Raw genomic sequence first — 8,310 nt, 5'->3', positions numbered from 1 at the left:
TCTTTTTCCTCTCTTCTTCTCTCTCTCTTTCTCCTCCGCTCTCTCTCCTCTCTCTCCGTTCTCCCTCCTTTTCTTTCTCCCCGTTCCTTTCTCTCTCGTCTTTCTTCTCTTCTCTTCTCCTCTCTCTCTCTTCCTCTCTCTTCTCGTTCTCCTCTCTCTCTTCTCTTTCTCGTTTTCCTCTCTCTCGTTCTCCCTCTCTCTCTTCTTCTCTCTTTCTCTCCGTTCTCCTCTCTCTCGTTCTCTCTCTCTTCTCTTTCCCTCGGTCTCTCTCTCTCTCTTTCTCTCCCTCGTTCTCTCGTCTCTCTCTCCCTTTCTCCCCGTATTCTCTCTCCCTTTCTCCCCGTCTTCTCTCTCCCTTTCTCCCCGTCTTCTCTCTCCCTTTCTCCCCGTCTCTCTCTCCCTTTCTCCCCGTTCTATCTCCGTTCTCCGTCTTCTCTCTCCCTTTCTCCCCGTCTCTCTCTCCCTTCTCCCCGTTCTCTCTCTCCCTTTCTCCCCGTTCTCTCTCTCCCCTTTCTTCCTCGTCTCTCTCTCTCCCTTTAGCCCCCGTCTTCTCTCTTCCCTTTCTCCCGTCTTTTCTTCTTCTCCCTTCTCTCCCCGTCTTCGCTCTCCCTTTCTCCCCGTTCTCTCTCCTCCCTTTCTCCCCGACCTGCTTTGTCTTCTCTCTCCCTTTCCCCCGTTCTCTCTCTCCCTTTCTCCCCGTCTCGCTCTCCCTTTTCCCCGTCTTCTCGCTCCCTTTCTCCCGTTTCTCTCTCCCTTTCTACCCGTCTTCGCTATCCCTTGTCTCCCGCTCTCTCTCCCTTTCTCCCCGTTTTCTCTCTCCCTTTCTCCCGTTCTCTTTCTCCCTTTCTCCCGTCGTTCCTCTCCTTCTTCCCCGGTCTCTCTCTCCCTTTCTCCCCGTCTCTGCTCTCCCTGTGCTACCCGTTCTTCTTAGTCCCGTATGTCCAAGGTGCTTCTATCTCCATTTATCCACGTGTCTAGCTCTCCCTTTGCTCCCCTTCTCTCTCTCCCGTTTCTCTCCGTGTCTATCTATCCCTTTCTCCCCGTTGCTCTCTCCTTTATCCAAGTTCTTCTCTCTCCCTTTCTCTAGCTTCGCCCGGTGTAGATCTCTCCCGTCTCACCGTGCTATATCTCCCTTTCGCCCCGTTTTTCTCTCTCCCTTTCTCCCGGCTTCTCTTCCCTTCTCCCCGTTTTCTCTCTCCCTTTCTCACCGTCTCTCTTCTCCCTTTCTCCCCGTTCTCTCTCTTCCTTTCTCCCGGTCTCTCTCTCCCTTTCTACCCGTTCTCGTCTCTCCCTTTCCCCCGTTTCTTCTCCCTTTCTCCCCGTTCTCTCTCTCCTTTCTCCCCGTCTTTCTCTTCCTTTTCCTGGTCTTCTCTCTCCCTTTCGCCCGTCTTCTCTCTCCTTTCTCCCCGTCTTCCTCTCCCTGTCTCCGTCTTCTCTCTCCCTTTCCTCCCCGTCTTTCTCTCCCTTTCTCCCCGTCTTCTCTCTCCCTTTCTCCCCGTTCTCTCTCTCCCTTTCTCCCCGTTCTCTCTCTCCCTTTCTCCCCGTCTTCTCTCTCCCTTTCTCCCCGTCTTCTCTCTCCCTTTCTCCCCGTTTCTCTCTCTCCCTTTCTCCCCGTTCTCTCTCTCCCTTTCTCCCCGTTTCTCTCTCCCTTTCTCCCCGTCTTCTCTCTCCCTTTCTCCCGTTTTGTCTCTCCCTTTCTCCCCGTTTCTCTCTCCCCTTTCTCCCCGTTCTCTCTCTCTCCCTTTCTCCCCGTTCTCTCTCGCCCATTTCTCCCGTTCTCTCTCCTCCTTTCTCCCCGTTGCTTCTTCTCCCTTCTCCCCGTCTTCTCTTCCCTTTCTCCCCCGTTCTCTCTGCTCCCTTTCGCCCCGTTTCTCTCTCCCTTCTCCCCGTCTTCTCTCTCCCTTTCTCCCCTTCTCCTCTCCCTTTCTCCCCGTTTCTCTCTCTCCCTTTCTCCCGCCATTTCTCTCTCTCCCTTTCTCTCGCCATTTCTCTTCCTTTCTCCCCGTTCTCTCTCTCTCCCTTTCTCCCCGTTCTCTCTCTCTCCCTTTCTCCCCGTTCTCTCTCTCCCTTTCTCCCCGTTCTCTCTCTCCCTTTCTCCCCGTTCTCTCTCTCCCTTTCTCCCCGTTCTCTCTCTCCCTTTCTCCCCGTTTCTCTCCCTCCCTTTCTCCCCGTCTGCTCTGCTCCCTGTCTTCCCGTTCTCTCTTCCTTTCTTCCCCGTTCTCTCTCTCCCTTTCTCCGTTTCTCTCCCCCTTTCCCCCGTTCTCTCTATCCCTTTCTCCCCGTTCTCTCTCTCCCTTTCTCGCCCCGCGTCTCTCTCCCCTTCTTCCCCGTTCTCTCTCTCTCCCTTTCTCCCCGTTCTTCTCTATCCTTTTCCCGTTCTTCTTCTCTCCCTTTTCCCCGTTTCTCTCTCTCCCTTTCTCCCCGTGTTCTCTCTCCCTTTCTCCCCGGGTTTCTCTCGCCCGTTCCACTCTCCTCTCTTTCTCCTACTCCCATCTCCATTTGCCTCTATCTCACCCTTTCCCTCCTTTCTCTCCCCTCTTTCTCTCTTGTCTCGTCTCTCTTCTCTTTCTCTCTCCTATTTTTTCCTCTCTTTATCCCTCTGTTCTTCCATCGCTCTTTCTCACTCACATTAGCTTTGTTTCTTTCCATGCTCCTCCTCTCCTCTTCACTCCTTTCTCTCCAAATTTTTTCTCTTCTTTCTCTCCTTCTCTCCCCCCCCCATCCACACCAAACATCCACAGCCACCACCCACCACAGACACCCACCACAGACACCCACCTACAGACACCACCCACAGACTCCACCCACAGGAACACCCACCACAGAACAGCCACCAACAGACACCACACCCACAGACACCCACCACACAGACACCCACCACAGACAACCCCCCCACAGGACACCCATCCACACACACACACACACATAGACACCCACACACAGACACACAGACACCCACACACAGACACCCACACATAGACACCCACACATAGACACCCACACATAGACACCCACACATAGACACCCACACATAGACACCCACACACATACAATATAGTCCAAAAAGCTTTTTAAAAAACCACCCATTTCCCGCTTTTTAAAATTTCTGCAAACTGGGGGGGGAAAACACGTCCCGGAAAAACAAGTTACAAAAATTCGGTTAACGTCGAGGAAGTTAGCCCACAGCGGGGAGGAAAAGGGAAGTTCGTTTTGAATTTTAGAATGTCACGGGGCTTTATTGGGTTCCCGGAAGGGTAGAATCTGGGGAAACCACTTTGCTTTAAAGGGAATATTAGGTCAATGGGGAAAAAGGGATATGAAAAGTCTAAATGTTTTTTTTTTTCCCTTTTGCTTTGTTTTTCTTTATGTATTTTCATGCTTGTCCCTGTATAGAAAAACATTTGTACTTTAAAGCCGCGGTGTTTTATGCGGCCATGCTGTACCAAAGGGGCTGCACTGTACATGTTAAAATAAGTGCACATTAAACTGCTCCTTGTGGCCCCCCCACAAACACCCGTTAATTTGTCGTAAAAAAGTACACGCGGCACGCAAAAGCCCCCCACACACAGGTGAAGGAGGATGAGAATGAGAATGAGGGGGAAAAGGAGGGGGGAAGGGGGGGAGGAAGGGGAGGAAGGAGGGGGAAGGGAGGAGGAAGGAGGGGGAAGGGGGAGGAAGGAGGAGGAAGGAGGAAGAAGGGAAAGAAGAGGAGGAAGGGGGAAAAGAAGAAGAAAAAAGGACAAAGGGAAAAACAAAAAATAGACGAAAGGGGAAAAACAAAAGAAAAAAGAGGGACGAAGAAAAAAGGGGACAAAAAAAAAAAAGACGAAAAATGATAAAATCAAAAAATTTAAAAGGGAAAAGGAAAAGGAAACATAAAAATAGATGAAAACAAAAAAAAAGGAAAAAAAAAAAAAACAAAAAACAAAAAAAAAAACAATTATGCAAAAAACACAAAATGACGAATAATAATAAAAAAAAAAAACAAAAAAAAGGGAAAATGAAATCTTGCCAAAGAAAATACGAAGGGGGGTTGGGGGGAGCAGTGGAGGAGGGGGGGGGAAGAGGGGGGAAGGGGGGGCAGAATCAGCGAATTTAATGGCCCCTTTTTTAAACCCCATTTATCTTTCGAAATTCCGGGTAAACTTTCACAAATCTCTTTTTTAAAAAAGCAGGGTGGCGTACGTGTGTGTAAGTGTGCAGTGGAATAGGGCGGATGCAGTAAAAGTTTGTATAATTTTAAAGTGGTGTGTGTGTGTGTAAGTGTGTGGGTGTTTAAATGTTGGTGTAAGGTGTGTGTGGGGAAGTGTGTGTGGTGTGTTTAAGTGTGTGTGTGTGTGTGTGTGGGTGTTGGGGTGGGGTGTGTGTGTGTGTGGTGTGGGTGTGTTTTTTGGTGTGTGTGGGGGTGTAAGGGGTGTGGTGTGTAAAGTTGTGTGTAAAAGGGGTTTTTGTGTGTGTGTGTAAATGTGTGTGTGTGTAAGTGTGGATGTGTGTGTAAGGGTGTGTGTGAAGTGTGGGTGTGTGTTTTAAGTGTGTTGTGTGTGGGAAGTGTGTGTGTGTGGGGTAAGTGTGTGTGTGTGTAAGGGGGGTTTTGTGTGTGTTTAAATGTGTTGGGGTGTGGGGTAAGTGTTTGGTTTTGTGTGTGTAAGGTTTTGTGTTTTGGGGTGTGAAGTGTGTGTGTGTGTTTTGTGTAAAATGTTGTGTGGGTAAAATGTGGGTGTGTGTAAGTGTGGTTTTGTGTGTAAGTTTTTTGTGTTGGGGGTTTAAATGTTTTGGGGTGTGTGTAAAATGTTTGGGTGGGTAAGTTTTTGTGGGGTGTAAGTGGTTTTTTGTTTTGGGGTAAGTGGGTGTGTGTTTTAAGTGTGTGGTGTGTAATGTGTGTGTGTGTAAGTGTGTGGGGGGTGTAAGTGTGTGTGTGTGTAAGGTGTGGGTGGTAAGTGGGTGTGTTTTTGTAAGGTTGGGGTGTGTAAGGGGGGGTGGGTGTAAATGTGTGTGGTGTAAATGTGTGTGTGTTTTAAGTGTGTGGGGTGTTTAAATGTGTGTTTGGGTAAGTGTGTGGGGTGAAGTGTTTTGGGGGGTGGAACAAGTGTGTGGTGTGTGCAAAGTGGGTGTGGTGTGCAAGTGTGTGTGTGTGTGCAAACGTGTGGTTTGTGTGTGCCAAAAAGTTTTGGGGTGTAAGTGGTGTGTGTAAGGTTGTGGTTGTAAATGTGTGTGTGGGGGTTTCTATGTAGCTCTGTCTATGTAGGGGCGCCCATAGGTACGTTATCTGCACGTTTATACAAATAATATTTTAAATCTAAAAACCCTAATTTACACACTATTTTCATTTTGGAAAAAAGGAATTTTAGTTTCGGTTATTCAGGGGATATATTGCAAAAAAAAAATTTGGGAAAAACGAACGGTATGCAAAAACGCATTATACAAAAATGTTTAATACGGGTCACGGAGTCCATTTTTTTTTGAATAAAACCCGGGTTTTTGGGTGAATAAAACATCACAATTTTAATTTTTTGATATCAACATTCTGGAACATAGTATAAATTTTCCCTTTAAAAAAATTCGTTTTCTGTTTAACAAATTTGTTGAAACATAAAAAAAAAAACGCATGAAATTTTCTTTTATCATAGGGTTTTACAAGACACTCACCCTTAAGTGAAAAACTATCTTTAATACTTAAAGGATTTTTTTAAACAGGGTTTTTTTCACAAATTGGGCTGTACTTACCTGGGGGAAAAAATAAATTTAATTAGCAAATGAATTCACCAATGATAAAATAGTGCCTAATAATTTGTAGTAATGATTTTGTACAAACATAACGATGACAACAAAAGTAATAAAAAAATTTTGCTGTACTTAAACATGAATAAAAAATGATGATAATAATTATATATATATTATTATTATATATATATATAATATATATATAATTAAAATATATATTATAATATATATAATATATATATTATATTTAAAAGGGGGGGGGGTTTTGAGCAGTAACTGTTTATGATAGGAACAAAAAAAAAAAATTTTAAAAAATTTAATAAAACATAAATCAGAAAAAATGTGCAAAGGGACCGAGAAATTGGTAGAGAGGGGGGGAAAGGGGTTTTAAAACAGAAAAAAAATTTTTTCGTAAAATAGACATGGAAAGGGGGGAAATTTCACGAAAACAAAACTTATTTACCAGTGATTGACGCCCGAATAAACTGATCAAAAGGTCCACGTCAAGCTTAAAAAAAAGTGGACGAAAATATGGACAGGAAAAGAGGGAGAGGGGGAAGGAAGTGGGAAAAAGGGGGGGAGGGGGGGAGAGGGGGGGGGAGGGGGGGAGGAAAAGAGGGGGGAAAGAGGGGGAGAGAGGGGGGAGAGGTAGTAGAGAGGGGGAAAAGAGGAGAGAGGAGAGAAAGGAGGACAGGGAGGAGGAAATAGGGGAGAAGGAGAGAAGGAGAGGGGAAGGAGAGAAGGAAGAGAAGGAGGGAGAAGGAGAGAGAAGGAGAGAGGGAGAGAAGGAGAGAGAAGGGGGAGAGAAGGAGAGAGAAGGGGAGAGAAGGAGAGAGAAGGAGAGGGGAAAAGGAAGAGAGAAGGAGAGGGGAAGGGGGGAGAGAAGGAGGAGGGGGAGGGAGAGGAGGAGAGGGAGGGAGAGGGGGAGGAGAAAAGAAAGAGAGAAGAAGGAGAGAGAAGAAGGGAGGAAGAAAAGGGGGAGAGAAGCAGGGAAAAAAAAGGGGAAGAAGGAGGGGAGAAGGGAGGAGAGGAAGGGAAGGGAGAGAAAAAGCAGGAGAGAGAAGCAGGAGAGAGAAGCAGGAGAGAGAAGAAGGAGAGAGAAGCAGGAGAGAGAAGAAGGAGAGAGAGAAGGAGAGCTTAGGAGAGAGAGAAGGAGAGCGTGACATCTATAAATAGTGAAATCTACCTGAGCCGGGGTGACATCCATTAATCAAGGAGTTTGGCTAGGCAGCTGCTGACCTCCTGGGTCATGACCTCACCTTCGGCGATAACGAGAAACGCCTGGAGGGGGTAGCCGAGGGCAACAGCTGTGCCCCCACGCCCTAGGCTGGAAGTGACCCAGAAATACCCAAAGGAATCAGTCCGAGTCCGTTCCTTGAACCGCGAACACCTTCCCTCCAACCCGTAGGAGCTGACGCCGCCTCCGCCACGTCTACCGCGACAAGATCCCTTTTAATCTACGTGTCTGTTCCCTCAATAAAGCTGAGAAACAGATACTGAGTTTTCCTCTGGACCTGCCAGATAATATAGTGGTATTCTAGTATCATTCAAATTAGAGACCATTATAGAGAGATTAGGAGAGAGAGAAGGAGAGATTAGGAGAGAGAGAAGGAGAGATTAGGAGAGAGAGAAGGAGAGAGTAGGAGAGAGAGAAGGAGAGAGAGTAGGAGAGAGAGAAGGAGAGAGAGTAGGAGAGAGAGAAGGAGAGAGAGTAGGAGAGAGAGAAGGAGAGAGGAGGAGAGAGAAGGAGAGAGGAGGAGAGAGAAGGAGAGAGGAGGAGAACAGAAGAAGGAGAGAGGAGGAGACAGAAGAACGAGAGAGGAAGAGAGAGAAGGAGAGAGGAAGGGAGAGAAGAAGGAGAGAGAAGGAGAGAGGAGGAGAGAAGGAGAGAGAAGGAGAGAGAAGGAGAGAGAGAAGAGAGAAGAGAGAAGAGAGAAGAGAGAAGAGAGAAGAGAGAGAGAAGAAAAAGAGGAGAGAAGCAGAGAGAAGGAAAGAGATCTTCAAGTATCACTAACCTAACTGGCTATTCAACTGTTAAGGAAATGAAGTACTGTACAATTACGAGACATTTTATTCCATGAACTCATAAAAAATCCGACATGAAAATGCTAATGGCAGGAGACCCATTAATATAGATATAATATATTAATATTAATATAAACAGTTTCACATCAAGTTAGAAATACATACCCCCTTTCTGCTTTTAAAGACAGTCTAAAGAAATATCTTTCATGTAAACAGAATGATTTCTTTGTTATGGTTCGCCATTTGCTAGTTCAGGTGTAAAATATCTCGTTGTGATGATGTTGCTTAAATGTCAACAACAGTGCAATATTTTAAATGTGTTTTAGTATCAGCTTATATAATTTCATGTCCTAATATAATATTCGTTTTATATTATTAATGTGACAGAAGTGTCGTGTATAATAACTACAGAATATCTTTTGCAATGTATGCACTGTAAAATCATATTGTAATGTTACCAAATATGATATTCATTTAATATTAATTTCATATCTCTCTCTCCTGCCCTCTCATTCCTTTCGCCCTCTCCCTCCTTTCGCCCTCTCCCTCCTTTCGCCCTCTCCT

Source organism: Penaeus monodon, chromosome 5 (assembly GCF_015228065.2).
Source record: "Penaeus monodon isolate SGIC_2016 chromosome 5, NSTDA_Pmon_1, whole genome shotgun sequence".
Classification (NCBI taxonomy): domain Eukaryota; kingdom Metazoa; phylum Arthropoda; class Malacostraca; order Decapoda; family Penaeidae; genus Penaeus; species Penaeus monodon.
Note: the sequence above shows the minus strand (reverse complement) of the source record.